We start from the raw sequence: 12,053 nt of genomic DNA, 5'->3' as shown, positions 1-12,053 counted from the left end.
GCGTAGCTTTGTACTTTAACCAGCCAAGAGTTGTGTGGTGACATCCGGCGTCGACAGAAGCTAATTAATGAAATAAATTAATGGCACCGCAAGGAATTGAACCTGGTACGAATATAGAAGTGCAGCGAGAGCCCGTTGGGTTACCGATGGAGCTACAAGCAACCTGAAAGCACATAACTACAATAAAACTGCATATAACGTCCTGGGTGGATTCGCGTATGCTGTTTGAATTCGAACAATGAAATAGTAGGTCACATTCACTGGAACAGTCCTAAAATTATCATTTTTGTAGTGCTTACCTGATGTACTACCTAAATGCAGACGACTGTTGCAGGCATCGCGCTCGACCGCGCCAGTGAAGGTCTTTTTTCTGAAGCAATGCACATTTGCATTCTTCTTTGTGTAAAATGTCCCAAAATAGGTGGGAGGGTGATTCATCTACACTGCTACCCGCCGCGGTGGCTCAGTGGCTAAGGCGTTGCGCTGCTGAGCACGAGGTCGCGGGTTCGATTCCCGGCCGCGGCGGCCGCTTTTCTGATGGAGGCGAAAAGCAAAAACGCCCGTGTGTGCGAGATTTCGGCGCACGTTAAAGATCCCCAGGTGGTCAAAATTAATCCGGAGCCCTCCACTACGGCGCGCCTCATCGCCTGCGTTGCGTCGGCGCGTTAAACCCTACAATCAATCAATCGATTCATCTACACTGCTGAAAATTTCCGAGCCATCTTTACACCTAAGTGCGGAAAAGGTATATCTCTCTTTTTGCAGAAAGGCGCCCATCTGCGCTTATTTCGGATGTTTTGTAGCGTAAGATACACTGGCCGAGGTTGAGCTGTTTCGCGTGGCTCCTGGAGGGCCGTGCTGCGCAAGCGCATGGAGCATTGGATTGAATTGGATTAGATTTGGATTGGATTGGGTTTGGAATAAATTGGATTGGGTTGCGTTGGATTGGATTCGAAATCGTTTTAGCAGCAGTAAGCATGAAAATCACCAAATCCTAGACAGACAGGAAACTTTACAATAACCAGCTGAACCTTGGCTCACGCTACGTATATCCAGGCATAGCCGAGAAGCTACTGCTAATTTTTTGAAAACATCGCTGCATAAAATATTTCTGCCATATGACTTCTGCTCCAAACTCATTCGCCTTTCCTTTCATGGTCATTGCTTTAGAAACTTTCAGAAGTATCACTTGGGGTCCTGGTGTCGCATACACAATAAAATTCAAGAACTAAAACACGCTTTGACAAATGCATCCCCTCTCACCACATAATGACCTCGTTGCAAGTCAAATAAAATGAAGAGAAGCTGATTCTTTTAAGAAACGCAATCGTTTGCTCTCTCAGCGATGAAAAAAAAACAACACAGAAACTACCGTTTATCCGCGCAGAAGCGACATCTGGTGCCGTTCATTTGGGCACACCGGTGGACAAAATCATTTTTTTACGGAAAGGAGCATGCACCATATCACTGAAACATTTCTATGGCGGGCATATGTTGGTGGTGGTTGCACGACGTTGAACAGCACGAATGTGCTGTTTGCAAAGTGCTGTAACTGAGTATTCTGGAGAATTGTGCTGTTGCATTAGGAAACGAATGTGTCAAAAATGCTTCGGAAAAGTAACGCGAAAACATGAAGAAAACAAAGAAATCAAAGTCACTTTGGTCTAACGACAAAGATGATTTAAACGCGAAGCTTCCTTTGCGTGAGACTAATTGAGCGGTGGTTTCGATTGATCCATTTGAATTCGAAATATTTAAAAGTTCTAGTAGCTTACAGCATGAGTTACACTTTACACGTTAACCGCTTCCATCTTGTCGGAATGGCACAATTGGATAGACGGTGGCTTCACAACTCCAAGGACACAGGTTAGACTGCAACAACGGGAAGCGTTGCTTTCTTATGGCGCATCGCGTTTCGTTGCCCCCGCCACCATCACCATAAAAATCATCGTCATCATTTGCTTTTTGTTAGAACTCTTTCTGTAAAGTTGACTTTCCTGCAGTGCGTTTAGGTGTTCCGCTCTCCGGCGCAAGTGAGGCATAGAAACCTTTGCTGTAAAAGTAAGAGCGAACATATGCACAGGAAATAAATAAATAAATAAATAAATAAATAAATACATACATACATAAATAAATAAATAAATAAATAAATAAATAAATAAATAAATAAATAAATAAAAAATAAAATAAATGAATGAATGAATAAATAAATAAATAAATAATAAAAGTACATAAATAAACAAATAAAAATATATAAAAACACAAATAAATAAATAAATAAATCTTATGGTATATGAAATACAGCAGGCCAGACAATGAACTTGTCTAGACACAGAGAAACAGGCACGATATGTTGAACCCAAAAGCGAAGCCGATGGAAACATGTTTTATGCCAGGAAGCGGCATAGAGATGACTTCCAATGACGTCGGAACAAAATGAAGTACTACTGAAACAACACCGCCATGAATATCTCGATGCCTGCTGTTTCTAAGGACCTGGCCGTTATCTGTGAGTAAAATTACCAGAAGACAGTCTATCTGCATTGTGAAGCAAACGACCAGTTCTGAAAGCTGATTTAGAAGGAACAAGAATTCACCCCAACTGCTTGTGTCGGATCACGTGTGGTTTCCGGGCAGCCTGCCCCCCGGAAATAAAAATTTGTTACCTCGAATACCTTCGAAGCATGGGGGTGTCAAGAAGGGCAACCTCATTTGACTCATACAAGCATTTTTCCTGTCCCAAATAGCATACTCGACCCCCTTACTAACCAAGAAACTAAGCGAACGAATCAAAAGTGACGGCATGATACATAAATTTTCATGGTAGGCCTCGGACTCCCTTTAAAATCATCTGACAACCAACTTCTAGCTCTGGGGGTCCAGAACTCCCTTTCCGAGAAAATGAAGCAGCAACGCACCGGCCAGTTGGAAAAACTCGAGTCACACTGGTTGGCAGATTCTTACCTCATTAGGCACTTCACCACCCACCTACAACTATCAGCAATTGGTAGACACTACCCCCTTCATCCACCAGACGATCTGAATCAAACCTCTCCCGGGACACATCCATATCCCGTACACAATGGGGATCGCAATCTGGCTGGCGCGAAAGCCACTGAAAAGTCTAAGAACATACAGACTAGTCCGAAAAACAACATGCTGTTTCCTGTGTGTTGTTTTTTTTGCCCAACTCAGCATGTTCGTAGAGCAAAACCAACACGCCTAGAAACACATTCTCCCCTTGACACGGCTGTACACTCTATACACAGATGCAGCAACCTACCAGAGCGGGTGCTATAGCCACGGTGGTTTACTAAACACAGGCCCCGCTCGCTTCCGTCTTCTTACCTACAGCTACCATAGTCATCCATAAGGAGAGCAGTATAAAATAAGTGCGTTAGACAAGGAGACAATCTCGCCAATGTTATTCACAGTATGTTTACAAGAGGTATTCAGAACATTGTATTGGGAATATTGTTGGCGTGAGGGTTAATGGAGAATACCTCAGTAACCTCAGATTCGCTGATGACGTTGCTTTGCTAGGTAACTCGTGGGGGGGGGGGACGAAGTGAAAAGCATGCTTACCGAACTGGACAAGCAGAGTATAATCGTGGGCCTTGAAATTAATCTGCAGAAAACCCCTGTAACGCTCAATATTCTCGGGAGAGCACAGTGGTTTGAGATAGGTGGCGAGGCAGTGGAAGAGGTAAGTGAATATATCTACTTAGGCCAAGAAGTGACATCGGATTCCAACCATGAGGCAGAAATAGTTAGAAGGCTAAGAATGGGTTCGAATGCACGCGGCAGGCATTATCCGATAATGAATGACAGCATACCGGTGTCCCTGAAGAGGAAAGTGTATGACAGCTGCATCTTTCCCGGTACTCACCTACGGGCCGGAAACTTGGAGGTTCTCTAAGAGGGTTCTACTTAAATTGAGGCTGACTCAGCCAGCAATGGAACGGAAAATGAAAGGGCCAAGAAGAGAAAGGGACAAGAAGAGAGCGTACTGGGTCAGGGAACAAACGCGTGTTAAGGACATAGTAGAAATTAGGAAGAAGAAATGGGCATGAGCAGGGCATGTAATGCGAATAACCGTTGGTCAGTAAGGGTAACATAGTGGATTCCTAGAGAATGCAAGAGGGGCAGGAGGCGACAGAAAGTAAGTGGGCAGTTGAGATCAACAAGTTTGCGGGATAAATTGGTCGCAGTTAGCATAGGACCGGTATAATTGGAGATCTATGGGAGAGACCTTTGCCCTGCAGTGGGTGTAGACAGGCTGATGACAGCGGTGATGATATCGCTATTGTTCTGCCCGTTAAGCACCGCTATCCCACATGGTATGGGCCTGTGATAGGATCCCACTATCCAGGCACCGATCTCATACCATTATCCTTGCTGTAACCAGCGAGGAGCACTGAGAGGCCGCCCTGCGTGACCCAAACCCCCAAGTCCAATATGACCTGACCCGCTTGGCGGACGGCACCAGAACCCTGCCTAAAGGTGCCCTGTTGCCCGACGGATGACGGCGAAGACGTCACCGGCCTAATAGCCCCGGCTGTAGCCAAATAAAGTTATTCTGTCTGCCCCGAGGGGAGCTCAATTTCAATGTGTTCATCAGTTTGGCCTCCCGATTTGTTGAAGAGAAAGCACCGCTACTACCAAAAAATCAAATTCATCATACCACCATCAGATACCACCCATGTACCACGGCCTAGAACCATATCTGATTGTTCGATTTCGCTGTCGATTCACTCAAGATATAGCTGCCTACTCTACGCAGCGCACGTTTCCTGAATTTCCTTCAATAAGCTGTGGGCAAATTTTGTTGCACTGTGTACAAAGGTACACCTTATAGCCTCGCTGGTCAGTTACAGCACAGTATGTAAGTGACTCGATGTTTGCAGAGCTTTGTTCAGCAAATAATGAGCATACTTTGCAAAGAAAGAAGAGAAGTGTAGCAGAAGCGCAACGCACCACTTGTGCCACCAAATGCACCGTTTCGCCCTATCTCGTTTACAGTACATATTTCCATACAAATGTTCTCCGTCAAATCAAAAGTACGAGTTGAATGCATTTTAAAGATCAATAGGCAGAACAAATACGAGGAACAAAGAAAATAAATAAGATACCCATGTTTTGTGAAAATTAGATTTCTCGGTTTCTTTCTGTTCCGCTTTTCGGTGGTTGGAGTTGCCAGTATAAGTGAATGCTATCTGCTTGAAAAAAAAACTAAATAATAAAACTAATAACTAAATGGCGCTATCTGCGTCTGGGCTCACTACATTCATGTTCTCCCTTTTTTTGCGCTATCAGTTGGCGTGATTATGGAGTACCAAAGCGCCCGGAATGGTATCCTTACTAAATAAAGATGCGTTTATGCTTTTTTAACCTATCCGTGCTAAGAAATTACAGCAACCTTTTGCCATTCCTTGGAAGAAAAGCAAACAGCATAGGAGAAACATGTGTTAATCCGAAAGTCGCTCCAAGTCGGAGACACCACGAATGCAAATGAACAGCGAGGTACCCAGCACGAAGAAGTCCTCACCGGTGCGATGAGAAAGGGCGTGACATCGGGACAGTGTCTGCGCCCTTTACTCGGCTAGGTGCAAACGAAATAGGGAAGACAAATTGATTGGGCCCATGCCATTGTTCTCCAACTCCGATATGGAAAAGGCGAGAGTGCCTATGTGCCCCCGCTACTGCCATTTTAGTACGCAGTGTATCGAACTGATGGGTATATGATGAAGTTTATCGTTTGTGTTTTAACCTGTGTTTGGACTCGTCGAAGCAAGTAGTTACAAGGTCGCTTCCGTCTTGCTGTCGAGTTATCGATGTTGACACAAATTGTGAAGGCAAGTTTCCATGATGAGTGATTGATTTATTGATTGATTGATTGGTTGATTGATTGATTGATTGATTGCCTGATTGACTGATTGACTGATTGATTGATTGACTGATTGATTGACTGATTGACTGACTGATTGACTGACTGATTGATTGATTGATTGATTGATTGATTGATTGATTGATTGATTGATTGATTGATTGATTGATTGATTGAATAAACTGTCATTAAGAGAGGAAGCACGATGTTAGGGAGCCGGCACAGTGAGATGCATCTCCAGTTCAGGATGCCCTGGAGATGTCCCGCTCGCGCTGCGCTGTCTACCAACATGCGCTGGGTAGATGGGTGTGAGCTGGCCACCCACTCCACCCACTGCTGTGTGGTAATGTTGAGGAGAAGCGGTTGACTAGGGGCACTGGAGCACTCTAAGGTAGAGAATTCCCATGTTTGGACAAGACAGTGGCTAAGTATTGGGGAGGGAACAGGGCGTGGTAGAGTGTATTTTGGGGAAAGGTGCCTATCTGTAGCTTGCGTAGTGTAACTGCGTCGGTCCTAGAGAGGGTATGGTGAGTGCGTGGATATTTCCGTTGCTGTAGTTTATAGGGGCAAGGATATCGGCGTATGTGAGGAGAGGAGTAGAAGGTGTTGGGGGCTGGGCGAAGGGTAAGGGGCCACTAAGGCAGTCGGCAGGGGCCCGACGTACATGTTCGTGGGCCACGGCATGAGCCACTTTGGTGAACTCTAATCCGATGTTGCCTGGAGTCCATACGATGTGTGTGGTGGGCAGATGGAGATTCTGGCGTAAAATTTGTAAAGCTTGGTAAGCGATAAGGCCGGGGAGGTAGTTGCGGCTGGCTGACTGGGATGATAATGTATTCTTGTGTGGTTTGTGAAGAGAAAGCGATGGAAACTGCTTCCGCTGTTGAAGTTGTATGGTGAGAATCGAAACGGTAGTTATTTTTTGTCCCTGGCTGTTTATAACACTGGAAACAAAAGCTTTGGAGTGGTTGTATGGCGTGGCGTCCACGTATCGAGTGGTGGTTTGTTGTAGCATATGCAGTCGAATGATGGTGTGCTCTGGCTTGACAGCGGGCGGTGTACTACAGTGGATGTATATTGCATGATATGGCGGCTATAAGCGATTGCTGCGGATTTAGAGGGGGTTCGTTCCTTTGGGTCATGGCACTCTTGAGCTGAATAGCTGAGTGTGGTGAGCAGGTTCCGGCCAGTAAGTATGAGGGCGAGCCGACGCAGTTGCGTGGCTTTGTGGGCTTCGATAATTTCTTCCCATGTATTCTGGAGGCCCAATGAAGTAATTTCTTGGTCGCTGTAGTACGAGGAAGGCCGAGTGCTGCCTTGTAGGTTTGGCGTATGAGAGTGTCGAGTTTATTTCTGCAGTATTGAGGGGTAGGTACGGTGTGCCGTACGTGACGTGGCGTGTGAAAAGTGCTTGAATGAGTCTTATGGTGTCATGTTCCTTAAGGCCGGCTCGTCTTCGTGGTACTCGATGTAGAAGGTAAACGTTAGCTGGGTTACTGTGCGCTGTAATGGCAAGATTATTTGTGACCCTGATCTGTCTTGTGGGATATTTATACCTAATATGCGAAGTTGAGAAGCATTGGTTTTGCTTGTACGTTTAAGGTAACTAGTGGAACAAACATTTTTCCTGGAAGCACTGTGAGGTGCATTTTGTGAGTGTCAGAAGCGAGTTTGCGGGTGCACATGTAAGACCTCATCGTTGCATGTAGCCTTGAATGATGTGGACAGGTAGTTCTAAAGTGTCTTGTTGTTCTCCAATAGAGCCAGTAGAGGTCCATAGTGTGCAATCGTCAGCATAGATGGCGTGCTTTAGGTGCGGACGGTCTCCTTGAAGCATCGGGGGTAGGTCTTCCATTGAGAGGTTAAACAAAAGGGGGAAATCACCGATCCTTGGGGTGTGCCTTTGGGCACGCGATGCGCGTGTAGGGGCCCGCTGCTTGGCGCGAAGCATTAGACTGTTGAGTCTTCATTAAGAGCATCTCAAAAATACTGTAGGGAAGTCTGCGCCTTTTGAATACTTATCGAAAAGCTCTGAGCACGGAACCTCGCGAATAAGCTCGAAAGGACGACTTACACAAGACCTTCTGACCGATGCTCTGAAGAAAGTCTTCTCGTGTGTTGCAAACTTAGGGAGGATACAGCTCGAAATTATTCAGATGTGTCAGAAGCTTGGAAAAATAAATGATTTACTAGAAATACGCTTTTTAATGTTCGAAAGCACTAAAGCGGGAGATTTCTAGCACAGGCACTGCGGCCCCTCAAAGCGGAGTGTAGCAGCTAGACGAAAGCGGCTCGAGTCCCTAAGCCGACGTCAGAGCTAGGGGCGCCACTCAAACATCTGACCGCCAATAGAATTTCAAAAAAGACCTCCTCATAAGAACTCACTCTACTCATCTCTACAAGATCTCTATAGAATTTAAAAAGAGACCTCCCTATAAAAACTCACTCTACTCATCTCTACAAGATCTCTGTAGAATTTCAAAACATACATCCCTATAAAAACTCACTTTAATCAGACTCGATAAAAATTCTATACACATGTTAGCGAACTCTTTCAATGAAAGTTCTATGGAGTCTCCTCCATGAAAGCGGTTTTTAATTTTTGTAGCGGCTTCACTGTAGCAACTAACTCTATTTAAGCCCACTAGAAATTCTATGGAAGTTCTAACGGGATAACTCAGGAAAGTTTCTATTGGCTCACTTTGAAGTTTTTAATAATTTTAAATTGAACATCTGGATGGACACTAGCTGTTTTTATATTCCAGGTCAACACTGATTGTACAAAAGCTTCATCGCTAGCCGAATTTCCTCGAGTCTGTCCAAGTTGTTTTTAAGCGACCTGTTTGCTCAATTATATACGGAATTTATGGAAACGTTTATAAAAAAAATTGTGGAATCCATTCAGTGTCGGCATGTCAGCTGATTATCGCCCGCGCCTCGAAGACGTAGGTTTCATCCCAAATTTTTTCATGCAGGCGGTGCACGGAGAACAAAAATGTCTGTATGCAGTTCAAATGATGCATACCGCGATCACCGAATTTAAATCTTTAAAAAATATATATAATTGGCTTCCACAGCTTGTGGAGATCACTACCAGTAATTGTGGCAGCTAGCGATGGCCGGAGACATGCCGAAAATCAATTTTAATTGCCCCGCTGCGAGAGCTCGGATTGCCGCGACAATAGCGAAAAAAAGCGAAAGATGTTATCTGCTGGTTGTGGGTGACGTCAGATCTAACCTGTTCCGGAACGGGAAGCAAGCACTCTCCGGTGCTGTTCTTGTCGGGTTGGTGGTCTCATTTCGCCAGGCAGTTTTTGTCACATATACCTGCTAGATTTACATAAATAATATGTGCCATCCCACCTAGTTGAGTGCATCGATTTTGTGTTCCTCTGGGGTGGCATGATACTAACAGCCCTGTTTTGGAGATATGTATGCTGATCTCATAAACGCAAACGCTACAATATATTCCGCTGATGAAAGTACACCTATATATACTCAGCAAAAACAAGAACAGAGCAGAACTTTGGTGTAAACCACTACACGTCGAAAAAAGAATTAACAATAATTTTTATATAGCCAAATTTGAAAACAAGACTCCAAGGCAAGTGGACGCAAGCTGGGCCTCATCATCGTTCGCTCACGGACTTCATTCATTCAAGGAGTCGGAACTCCAGTTATCCCTCGCTAACATAAACAGTTCGTTGAGGATAACGTGATCTGTATACGATCTCAAGTGTAGAACTGCAGTGTGCAATTCAGAGAATCCCACAAGGAGCAAACGCGGAACAACATTCTAAGCCAGGTAAAAACATTTCTTTCAAACGAAAAAAGATCGTAAGCGGAAGAGGGCCTGAGTCCAAGGCGGGCCCTGAAGCTGCTGCTTACACTAACTAAACCAACCAACGCAAAAAAAATGCACCATCTTCCCGCAGGGGAACCCTGAGTAGTATGCGAAGCAGCCATGGGGTCGACTCAAGTGCGCATTAATTTTCAGTTTGTCCTTTCCATCAGGTTGAAGTACGTAGCTACCGTTGTATTTACCGTTTGGTTTCCATGGCAACTACCACACTTTTCACTTACCCGAACTACGAAATGGGATATTGCGTTGACGCCATGGCTCTGTCGCATACATACTACTCAGGGTTCCCCTGCGGGAAGATGGTGTAATTTTATTGGAGATGGGGGGTGTTAGAGTGGAGAGGCATTAAAAGAGAGAGAGAGACAGAGAGACGTTGTACGTGGTATGAGTTTGTCTTTATTAAGGCATTATCATCATCATGTTCAACGTAGGTGACGTCGAGCTGTGGTTGGCGGTCCGCATTGAATATGACCGCCTTATGGTCTGTGAAATGTAAAGGCAAGGGCTGTTGTAGTGGATGAACCCTAAAGTTGCTGAAGATGAGGTCGATGCGCGTTCCCCGGGTGGTTGTGGGCTGCTTGTAATCACGGCCCGCCGAACTCGCCGACGCACGCCGCTGCCGACAACGATGAAACTACAGTGGCTAGAGTAGGAAAGTGTGGTTAGTGGCATGCAGCGCCTGCGAGGTGCTTTTAAGCCGCCGATAGGGATCCGCGAGGGGGCGCGCGCGATCGTTTACACGTCGCCTGCTTAGGTGGACACGGGTCTGCAATGCGATTGCCGCTTTGACCAGAGAGAAGCACCGCTTGTTTCCTGTGATGTAGCAAGTTTAAAGGTGCATTAGTGCCCCAAAAGCAGAGCCACAGTTTTGTGCCGGGCCGCTGTACGATGTACACATCCTGCAAAAACAAACTCGTTTGGCGCTTCGAAGGACACGCGTTTGTATAGGCGCAGTGGCGACGAGCAATACCACTTACTGAGAAGTGGCTCAAGGATAACACCGCTGTGTGCGATCTACACTTCAGCGAACGGTAAATATCCCGGCACATTGAGCATACCGTGAACGGAGAAGTTGTCCCAATCTAAAGGGGCAGGCCTTGGTTGCTCCCGGAAGCTGTGTCCACGCAATTTCTCAATCTTCCGAAATAACGGCTGAAACAACTTCCCGAGCAGGAAGTGTCAAGCGAGAAGTGCGCCCGCGGCTCCATACAGCAAATAATAACGCTAAGGATGGTGACTCCCCTGTGAGTGCAGAGTTTGAACAACCCCCATGCGGCTTTTCTGTCAAGAACTCGGCAACATGGGGGAAACCACAAGCTGAGTGTTTCGCCCTTCACAGTGGCTTACAGCGTGTGTCGCACTGCGCGGGATAAAGCCAAAGCCCGTATACGTACCCTTCCCGAAAATGGAAGCATTTACGCAGCATCTGACATACTGAAGAAGTCTGCCACTCTCCCCGTCCATGACTATCAAATTCGTTTTGGTCCTCTAGCTGCACTTTACACGAAGGCATTGAAAAAGTAGAAAGCATGCCTCTTCGTGAAAGGGAGAAGCACTTAAAGGTCATTTGCCTCACGTAACAGCACAATCGAAGTCGAAAACGCTTTTCCGAAGGCGATTCAAGAAAAAATGCTTGAATTTGTTCACACACACACACACACAAAAAGAACTAGCAGCGAAAGGCAAGGCCCATTGAGCAAAGAAAGTTGATGGCTTCGAGCCTTCGTAATTTTGAACGAATCATGAGAAATTCATCAAAAGTGGGCAGGTTTTGTTTGTTTATAACGAGCACGTCGAAAATAACATGCATGTTTACCAGTTACCAGCAATTCTCTGATTTGCATTTCATAATTGTCAGATCCAGCCGGCTAGTTTCGGCTGTCAAAGCACGCCTAGTCGGGTGAAATTTCGTTTATAGTTATTTAAAAATACGACATTCATTGTATCTCAATTTGCGCGAGCTCGTAGAATAGCTATCAAAGAGGCTTTCTCGATACGGTGCTGCGCGCGAATACATTCGTACTCCATATTCCGCCGCCGTCGCAGCGAACGTGTAAACGTGCGACAGCGCCACCTGGAATTTCCTCCAACAGCGCCACGCGGGAATGAACACGGTAGTCACACTTTCCTATTCTAGCCACTGTAATGAAACGTCGAAGGTGCGTGAAGCGTGCTCGTCTCGTGCCAGCCCAGGAAGACACCGGGAACACTGTCCCTCCAGGAGCCATTAAAGGGGGCGTGGACCCCACGACACCATGCCCCGTCTACCACGAACTGCCCCCTCTGTACGGCTCCTGCCGAAGA

This window comes from Haemaphysalis longicornis, unplaced genomic scaffold (genome assembly GCF_048455015.1).
Source record: "Haemaphysalis longicornis isolate Haplotype H1 unplaced genomic scaffold, Haemaphysalis longicornis Haplotype H1 scaffold_19, whole genome shotgun sequence".
Lineage (NCBI taxonomy): Eukaryota > Metazoa > Arthropoda > Arachnida > Ixodida > Ixodidae > Haemaphysalis > Haemaphysalis longicornis.
Note: the sequence above shows the minus strand (reverse complement) of the source record.